Source organism: Varroa jacobsoni, unplaced genomic scaffold (assembly GCF_002532875.2).
Source record: "Varroa jacobsoni isolate VJ856 unplaced genomic scaffold, vjacob_1.0 scaffold_782, whole genome shotgun sequence".
Lineage (NCBI taxonomy): Eukaryota > Metazoa > Arthropoda > Arachnida > Mesostigmata > Varroidae > Varroa > Varroa jacobsoni.
In genome coordinates, this window is record NW_019213684.1 from 157,022 (window position 1) to 167,444 (window position 10,423).

General features: G+C 39.2%; 2 long non-coding RNA genes across 8 annotated transcripts in view; one reads left to right on the top strand and one right to left on the bottom strand.

Annotated features, from left to right (window-relative positions):
- Nucleotides 1-1,510: 1,510 nt before the first annotated feature.
- LOC111263699 (uncharacterized) overlaps nt 1,511-10,423 on the bottom strand; it is a 14,296-nt gene continuing 5,383 nt past the window's right edge. For 4 of the 7 annotated variants that reach the window (XR_015312401.1, XR_015312403.1, XR_015312402.1 and 1 more), the window contains exon 5: nt 8,989-9,150. This is a non-coding gene — a long non-coding RNA (uncharacterized LOC111263699). Of the gene's footprint in view, nt 4,388-5,693; nt 5,871-8,988; nt 9,151-10,423 lie in introns of those variants that run through there. The other 3 variants (XR_015312407.1, XR_015312405.1, XR_015312404.1) reach the window with 3 other exon arrangements.
- LOC111263701 (uncharacterized) overlaps nt 5,697-10,423 on the top strand; it is a 6,002-nt gene continuing 1,275 nt past the window's right edge. Inside the window, exon 1 of the long non-coding RNA XR_002682386.2 lies at nt 5,697-5,783. This is a non-coding gene — a long non-coding RNA (uncharacterized LOC111263701). The remainder of the gene's footprint in view (nt 5,784-10,423) is intronic.

Here is a 10,423-nt window from a genome sequence, read left to right on the forward strand (position 1 = left end):
GTGTTTAGAAACAAAACTATCTATATTGCCGGATATTTCCCAAACTATATATACTATTATAAATAAGACGCACGATTTATTAGAGCATATTTCGGAGTAGCACAATGTGAAAAAAATCCCATTCCTATTTTGTAAGGTATATTTTAGTGGCGATGTGGCCTTAATAAACTTTTCTAGATATTTGACTTTTCGAAAACGACAACAACATCGGAAGGAGACATCAGCAGATGGACACGCTTCCCGTTGCGCCATCATTGTAGTTGGTGCTACTTCAGTTAACCAAGTGATCTTTTTATTAATTGAATTTGGAAAAATTGTTGTTTAGCTGTGAATCAAGTGCATTTGGAAGTTATATATATATATATATATATATAGTGTAGCTTGCTTATGCATCCTACAACAATAGGTCTAGTTCTAACGTACTCAAATCGATATTGAAAACTAAGCGGGAAGGGAACGTGCTCACTGGGTGACATACTGTATATTGGTGAAATCAAGTGACAAATCCGGAGAAGCTGTACTTCTTCTTTGCCCCCACTGCTACTTCTTTATATGGCCAAAAGCCTTGTGGTTCTTGTAAGTAGGTTCGACTAGTCAATTAGTTAACTTAAAGATAAATCGGATAGCGCTAAAGAAACATATTGAATAATTCCCTCTTAGCCTTTGATCTTCCAGTCGCACCTAGAACACTGACGTATCTACTCTTGCTTGAGTTATCGACCTGATATTACCAATGTCGCCAAGTGCCAAATGCTTCGTACGCTTTATACAGTAGCATTGCGCAAGATATTTCTATTTATTCCTTTGGAAAAAAGAAAGGAAACAAGCAGCGGTACTTAGGGTGGCTAAATACTCAGATCTAGTCAACCCTAAAGAAGATCTCGAATCGGCAGAGAATCTACTATAGCTTGGGCCGGCGGTGCTACAATGTGTAGATTGATTTTTTTTTTCCATATAGATAGACAAAGCGGTACATAACTCTAGAAAAGGTAGAGGAGTTCTTGAGAATAAATATTTAGGTGAAGGCTTATTCTGGTGACACAATTCACACCTGTCACTTTCAATGGTCGAGTACCACAGTAGTAAATATCATCCTCCCTTACTTCCGCATAAATTCGGGAGACCTTACGTGTGAGCCATCACTGGGTAGAACGGAATTGGACCGAGGATATTATGGGTGGCTTTGTGACTAGTTCCATACCAATAATAATAGTTAGACTGTGCCACTATTATAGATAGTCTAGTGCTAAATCAACAGATCCTGAGCGAGGTTTCACATATGCGGAGGTGTTACAGAAAGCGTACAGCCGAATGAAATTAAGTGTACGTAAAGTTTTTGGCAAGCTTCCAGAAGCAATCGTATCCCTATGCAGACGTCTTGCCTCGTTAGTTTACATACAGTTTAGATAGTATAAATCAGAAATCCTTCTTCGATTTCTAGGATTACCTTTGTGCTTTTTCATCCCTCCCCAAACTTACCAGTTATGAGTTTACTTGCTGGCGTTCCATACGTTTATCGTTGGAAATTAATATACACTTTTTGATTTATTAGTCAATTGAATCTAAAATGCTCTATGAGTTGTTCATAACGCAATTACATTGTTTATACTCGCAGGTCAATAATTTACCAGACCAAGCAAAAAAGTTAGGTCTATCGCAAATTTCAGTTGATCCTGCTATTCCTGCTGCGGGATTATAAGCAAGTTCGTAGAATTTTGTGATTTGATGAAATTGTGGAGTGGATTTATTATGTGTATTTCACCTAAACTGCTAGAATCAAGCCAATCACCGTGTCATGTGGGCAAAAGGTTCACGCCGAAGATCAATACTAAGGTAATCTTCAACGAGTCCGCGCGTATATCTCTGTGTGAAGCTATGTTTTACGTCAAATGTTAATCTCTGTTAGGTAGGTTAGGCTAGAATCTCATCACCAATAATAGAAAACATAGGTCCCACGAGCACTAGCAGTTCGAACGATCATTACTGATCACAAATGCCCATCAATATATTAATTAATTATTTTATTAATTATTAAATTATTTTTGCGTTAATGCCTCCCAAGCTTTTTTAAAAGCTTTATTTACGTACTAGATTCAAAGTTAAACATTTAGTACGAAAGACAATATGGTTCCCGCAGAAGCTATATGTGATTTAAATTCAGTTAAAAATTTTTTTTCTGGACATCCATGGGCTCATCAATTCCTAGTTGCGACCTGGGCCAGTTCTGTGCGCCGACTGGGTTTGGTACAGTCATCCACTTAACTACATCGTCAACGCGACTATCGCCTATGCAATAGAAAAACGCCAGACTACAAAAAAAACAACGCGATTTATGTTGGTCTTTAGAGCGCGATATTCGCATCTTGAATCGAATGACTAATTCCAAAATGGAAGCAATTAATTGGCCAAAAAGATAGACGCCGCCTTTTGGGTCAGATTTTTCTAGGTCAGTGGTTAAAAGAGCCAATATTGATTTAACATAATGATCCCATATCATTTAATCTTATCCTAACAGACAGTAAACAAACCTCCACTGAGATATATGTCCACCCTCTTTTTGGACTGTTAAGCTGATGATATAACATAAGTCAATATAGCATGCTTCGGCCCCGCTTGTTGCTACTTCATAAAGGCAATTTTTTAATTGTTGCAAATTGAAAAATTGCCCTTATGCTGCTAGCATGTGCAATGGCGCAGCTAATAGTATACTGTAGTTTATAAGAGGCTAAGCTTTAAAAATAGAAATGAGTTAAGCTTCATTACAACTGTCATTGTGGTCCAGTTTAATAGTGGGTTCCCTACAAGGTTAGGCGAACGAAACGGGTATCTTTTAATCCGTTACTATTTTACGTATTACCTAAGAATCAATAGATTGTACTCGCATACTGAACTCCTCAAATTTTTTTGTCTTCACCGCCATTTGCTCGGGCTTCTCTAGACAGGCACATCTGTGTGAAGCCTCCGATAAGGTAAAAATGGAAAAATAATATGAAGAAATAAGAGCCAGGGGCTTTAACAGTGTCATTTATCAGGGAATATGTAAAAATAGGTCGAGCCTACGGCCCCACAACACAAATTGACGGATGAAATAACCGAAAATAAGCTTATGTCTCGTTTCATTTTATATTGCTATGTCATTTTCCGCAATGAATAGTTTCCATAGGCAATATATAGGGACGAACGCAATGACGAATGATGCCACGATCAGTTGAGATGTGGATCAACCGAGCGAATCGCGAGCGCAACGGCCGCCCGCTGGGACAATGGCGGCTGAAGCTACGTTGTCCTACATAGACAATAATGCTTGAATTGCTGTGGAGGATGATGAGAAAATCTTCGAATCCGAGCAATCAAGGTCGTATGAATATTTTGTGCGAAGGAAAGCCCCCCTACTAGGTGGTAAAGAAGGATGGAACAAAAATAAAAACATAAGAAATGTTCTTTTATATCCGGTTTACGGTGGCACTGGAGCATTTCGCTACGAAAAAGCGTTACATATTGACGAGAGGCAACGCCAGCGTTGAGCAATGGAATGATCGGTAGAAATTTTGGATATTGTTAGTACGCTTGAAGGCTGGCGCTGTCTATGTTGCAGTAATCGAGTGGCAAATAAGACATCGCAGGCTAACAAACAGCACCAAGATAAAGCACATATTGAGAGACAGTCTACGGCCAGGTTAGGTTTTTAATAACTTTAAATACGACTGCTTCTTTAAGCTTCTAGTGTACAATAGAAATTTATGGATGCCTTAAACCAGCAGCTGGGCCAGTAGACAAATACCGGTGAGAGGAATCGTATGTGGGTTGATCTGCAGCTAAGCGTGGAAGGGCAAACTGATAGTACAAGGAATAAATGTATTAGCGTTCAGCCGCGATGAAGCGCGGAGTGCGTACTCTTTGAAAAGAAACCTGACTGTACCAAGGGTACTGCTGTGTTGTCAATTGCCCTAAAAAACTAAGCTCTGTTTACAAGTTGACAGGCTATTTCGATAGAGAGCTTGTCAAAGGCGTTGCTAAGAGCCACTGAAAGAATACATATATAATTGACAGCTGTTGTAGTGGCAAACAACCACGCAGATTGATTCTGCCCCTTTTGCGTCATGCAAAATAGCGATGATATGCAGTGTCGAGTCGCGCTATTTTTTGAAGCTTTGTTGTGTTGATGATCGTTATCTCTCACGAACGACCCTTTCTGCTTCGTGTGACTTGATTCTTGGTAATTTCCAAAACATCCGTAGATCGTTTTTTGGTGCTGTAGCAACATAATACTTCTGCAGCGCGATGGATTTTCGTGACACCCCACATCTTTTCCAAGCCTCGTGCCCTAGTCAGCGATCTTGTAGTCTTTGGTAAAATGGTGACCACTCCTGAAGTGTGACCTTTAAATCTGTAATAACCATAATGAAAAGATTCATTTACAAGGAGAGTGTGCATTGACAACCATGCGTAAAGTTCGTTTATGTAAGCCAGAACTAAAAACAATGGTCTATTTCAATAGTACTTCAATTATCGTTTCGAAACATTCTATAGTACGTAGCTGAACACAGCGTATGAATGGTCAAAAAAGAAAAATTGTCCTCCATTGTGCTCGATTTTTCCGACTCCTAGTTCTGACGTGGGCGCTTAACCGATGGGTGTTTGACGTGGACACCTGGCTCAACTCGATTTAATGGGTTCGTATAGGCTAAGGTAGATCAGCTCCAACTGAAGTTTTCCCACGGGTTGACCATTGCAAATTTTGTTTGGGCTCAGGTGCGGCTAAATTAATAAGTTCTGTGACACAAACGATTACTGGCCACCTATCAAATCGACAATTATGTTAGTTTTTATGAGTCTGTTTTTATGTGAAGCTTTGTTTGTTCTCAAGATTACGTAGTTGCCATTGAAACACATATTTTTTGCACGTGCGCCTCATTTAGCAGTCGTTAATTAGGCGTAACGTTTTGCTTTCCACCGGCTTTGGGCAGATATTTCACAGACAACTCAATAGATTTAATTAGGGTATAAGTTTAATGCAGTTACTTTTAAATATCTAATACAAGCAGACTAAATATTAACCGAGAATTGTGTTTAACTAAGTCGGCTTACACCAGATAGAGGGCTGCACGTAAATCTCAGCCTTTTTTCGTCTCTTAACTATTTGGGTTTTTCCGAGTATTTGATAATCAACGTAAACGATTTCTCATTCTTGTTTTCTTTCGGTCTGATGCCATGCTTGTATTTTCCAGCTATGATTGAATCAACGGGACGTTACTTCCCGCATTTCTATTGTCCTAATCCGGACGCGTTTGTCGTCTTTTTGCTCAGACGAATACACAGTTTTACTTATGAGTTCTTGAGCGCACGAAAGATCGAGTTCTTCATCTGTCTGTCTGTGTTAGATGCGGTAATTTTTTTTCATTTGCTACTATATTATTGTATACTACTTGTTGACAGTAATTACTTGTGGTCATTAGGTTGCATCATTGATCTCATTTTTTCCGTCTCGTACTTCCCGAATGTCTCTTGAAGTGCCTCTCTCTTTAATAAATCTATCGCTGTATAAACAGTCCAGTAAAACCATAGATAATTCATCCGGAAGCATTGGCTTGCTAGCTGCTAGATTTACTACCCTAGTTTACTATTGAGCGACGTAGCCGAAGGGTGCTCCATAAAGACAAATTGCGTGTCCTTCTAGAAAGCCATTAACATACCTTCCGGCGGATGCTACCGACATTACTTCGATGTCACCTCTTGATCGTCCTACAAAAATACGATGTCTCGTCTAACGTATGGTATTTCAGGTGAGATTTATCGAACAGATTCCAGTGTGATGACAAGACGATCTAAAAGCTCGAATTTAACCGTTTAGCAAACTGAAATATGACATGCTTCACGACAGGACAGAAAAACGTAATGTTAAAACAGTTGATTGTTTGAAACGTTCGTTAAAATGTCCGTTGTCCGTATTATTATTGCAAAATAACGACTAATCTTAAAAATGGGCGCTGATTTGTTAAAAAATGTGACGCAGTATCATTTCAAGTTCGTTGGAATGACAGAGTGTTGTTGACATGGCTCGGCTACGTTATAACAATGATGCTGTATGATACCCTCCTTTGTATCATACGTGCCATTTAATAAACCCATGCCGGGCTGTCGAGTAAACAGTGTTCTTTCCGATCTTTGTCATTGCCACTGACGATCGATATCCATTTTTATTACGTCGCTCTTTTTTTTGTATACAAAATGATACAGATGTCTGCTTTGCTGACGACTATGTACCCCAATACAAATAGAATTATTCTTAGAGTTTTTTTACTTAGTTACACTTTACCTTACAATGCTGCCATACCTCTTAATCCGAACAAAGGATTCAAATCAACGATCTCTAAATTGAATCGATGCTAGGGATCACCTCTACATTAAACTATTCCATTGATTATCAAACAGCCATTGTATGGAACATGGGACCCGCTTGTCATGCCTCGCCAACAGGGGAGCAGATACGTGTCAATAGTCAATCACGTATTCCACTTTATATGGTAACGCATATAATGTATTTGATATAAGACTGTGGTGACATTGCATTCTACTCCGGTGCTATTATTGGTGCGCGCGCGGCTAGCGCTTACGAGAAGTTGCACCATTTTGAGTGTCTTGTCACTTTCTCGAGGCTACATCTGACTGGATACTTTAGTTAAAAAATAGTCTGTGCTGGCAATAGAGGAGGCTTTCATCGATGACCCCGTAAGTGGCACACGGTCCAGATGAGTCATGTGCGCACATGACAACAGCCGTACAGACCATTCTCAAGCAGATTTTTTTCCCAGTTTCCATGTTTGGATATATATTCATAATCGGTAATAAGAATCTAAGTCGGCAAAAGCCTAGCTAAAGAAGTGACGAGTTGCATTGCTTACATGGGTAACATGATGACATTATCAGGGAAAACACGCATCCCGGTCGAATTTTGTATGACTTTTGTAAAAGTTGTCGTAATAATGCAAGCCACACCCGTCTTTAAGCATAGATGCACTGGCAGATTTGATCCTAACAAGCTCCGTGAAGTTCCGTTGGAAGCGGAAATATTGTCGGATACTATTCCTCGTGTTTTTGCTGATGGTTCTATTATGCTACGGTCATTGGGACTCTTCATGCCGAAGAGTGCTGAAGCAGCTGTCTGGGCAAGTTCGTTGACGACCTGAGAGTTCTACTGGATTTGCCTGTCAAGCTGAGGTCCTTCTTAGAATCCAAGGTCTCGCCCGGGTTCTGAAGCCTGCCAACAAGCTAACCTTTACAGGATTGCATGTAGATGGAGAATGACTCATCGTTGACTAAAGATTTACACTGTATGTAACGTTTTATCAATGACATAACGATCGGCAATTCGTTTAGTAAAATTTCTCTATTAAAATATTTATCATTACTTCACGAGGAACATTGGCAGTCGCAGCTATTACGTGCAAATGACTTTTCCATGGTTCTTGCTAGTCGTTGTGTGTTACCGATGCCGCGTATGTGACCTAATAAAAAATTTCTCTACTTTTATCATGAAAAACGTATTGTTATTGGGTTGGCCATGGGCCTAAGTTTCGATCTGGGCAAGCCTCGAAGGATAGTTAGAACAAACGAATTATAGCTTTATAACCTCGTTATCATTGGTCAGCACACTGTCATCATGATCCAATTTGTGTATCTGTTGTATGAACTCCCGTTATCAGCTTGAAAATTGCGTTTCGATCACTTAGCACTTGACGGATTTTGTCTATAAACCTCTGGCGAGATACATTGGTAGGAGACGAGGTCAAAACGAAGGTACAGAAAATACAGGGCGGGCTATTCGTAAAGCAACTGCGTAGGTTCCGCTTGCATATATACCTATATATCTGTTGTGACTTGTTGCTCGCTGTTACAGATGCCGTAGCTCCAGCCTAGCGGTAATTTTACAGAGTAGATGAAACGTTGCCACAGAAGGGCTGTTGCCTTATGGTTATCAGAACACCTACAGTAACCGTAATAGAAAGCAGTCTAGAGCACTTGCGGTGGGCTTTTTGAACCAAATGGAGCGATTTGCATGATCGTTCGAATCTATAGGCGCCGCCAGCGGTCAAGGGGCGCACGCACGGAGGCCATTATTCTAATGATGATCAAGATCTTTTAAATGATGTCATAAACCACAACCTTTAAGCCAAGCCTTTCAATGCCGCCACCTGGATCCTTCTAAATACTTTTGTAGCCTATTATAGCATCAAACTGTTATCATATTATTATCAAATTATGTTCAATATAATATATCTGAATCATTTCACTATGGTTAGAACTTCCGACACAAATTTCCCTGCAGAGTCAAAGGCTTACTGCAGGTATCCCATGTGGGACATGAACTATACAAATGCAGCAGCGTCTCCTCAATACTGCTAAAGGAATGGTTATACTGCATGATAACATACTTATATAGCGCATTTTCATATAAATGCATAGGTTCAAAGTCTACGATATCTCGAGTTTATTGTCCACCTACTTGGCGAGCTATGCAGTGTGATCACCCAACGACCTGGCATTACAGGTCGTGGCCAACCGCAAACAGGAATACGCGAGCCTACATCTAGCTACTTACCGCGTATGGCCAAAATTTGGATTGTGAACATTATACTGATTAGCTATATCACAAACTGCTGTTGTTGGATGAATTCGTTTACGTTAATACTTCATTTGGGCCCGAGGTAACGCTTACCGTTCGACTACTGGTACGACGTGAGCGTGCCGTATACACTTTTGTAGGGCCCATACCCTGGGTGTTACCTAAGTAATCCCTTAATTTTTAGTGAAACAAAATTTTCCATGAATATCCCAATCAGTATCTGAGAAATATGTTCCAAAGGTGTCGTTGTGTGGCGCTTGATAGCCAATACCACTTCCGGTGTTTCCGTTGAGCTTTCTAAATGCCCGTGTTTATAGACGCAATACAAGCCATTCGTGTTCGCATAGCAATAAAATTCAAATCCCTTCAAAAATAGCTTCCTGTTTTTTTATTATTTCTACTCATATTTCCCCGGGTGCATATGCTTGCTGTAATTTCTTGTATATGCCAACAGATCTCAAAAAAAGGAAGTCTTACACAGGCGTAATTTTTGAACGAAATCAGGAAATGGTGTTCTCCATCTGTAACTAACACAAAAACAAAGAAGGATTTTTTTTGCGGTGTCAGTATAAGCAAATTTTATATCCATTCCCGTTAGACATTGAGCTGCTAGACGCTCGCCAGAACAAATTACTTATCAACTCAATATGCTGCTTATCAAGTGCTACCGAATGGATAAATAGCCGTAGCTTCGGATGTTCTCCTGAAAACTAATTGTTAGCTTCTTCAGTGTGTCAAATGATCAGATCCGTGAAGCTAAACGAGAGAAATGCTGAGGTTTGTTCGCGTTAACTTTATGATATCATTCCAGAAGTAGTAGATTTGCTCAATTGTGTTTTGGGTCAAGGGGTCATTTGACTAACTGAGACCGTGAAGCTATCAATATATATATATATCTCAATCATAAAGGCAAGTAGTCCGCGTTTAGATGTATTCTTAATTATTTACTAAGTTAGCATACATTATGATCATCATTATTTGGAACTTAATTAACACTAGAGTAGTTGATATTATTTATAATATTCAGTTAGCAACAAATGCTTCATAGGGTGCCGTTACAAAATTCAAGTACTCACAAGGTCGACGTTTACAAAGGTAATAATAATTAGTATTAACAGTATCCGGTATATACGCAATCTAAACTGATGCACGGATTTTTACCTTACAATATGTTGCTATACATGGTACCATAGGGTCGTACGTTGGATTGTACTCGAAATGAGTATATTCTGTTTCATAGGATAACCTTGTGTCAATGATTATCGTTCATTTCATCTATATATGTATACGAAAAATCTACGTTCGTCCCAAGCATCTTTTTATATAGACATATATATATAAACACATGTCTATTAAATACTTCTAAAGATTCTCAGAGGCAATCGCATAGCCCTAGAATGTTGATTTGCTTTAAAATTCTATTGTTGGAGTATTTTATTCAAAGTACTCCAACGAAAATGTTTTTCCCATCAGTCACGACGTTTTCTGTGGCCGATACGTCTGCTGAGAATGTGGTATGAGTCTACTTCTTTACGTGGTCAAGAATACTAGTTTAGAGGTCTTTTCTATGTACATAATTCAATTGTTCTCCAGTTCTAGCTAGACAAAATCTGATCACGAAACAAGAGCATAGGATAACAGATGCCTTATTGAGCCAATGCTCGTTACTGAGAATCCTGAAGAATAAAAATGATTAACAGCGGTTACGTTTATACGACTGTCTATATTTTGATAAAAAATAAATAGGGAAAAGCTTCATTCGATTTCGAGAAAGATAGATCGAGAAGATATTCTATATAT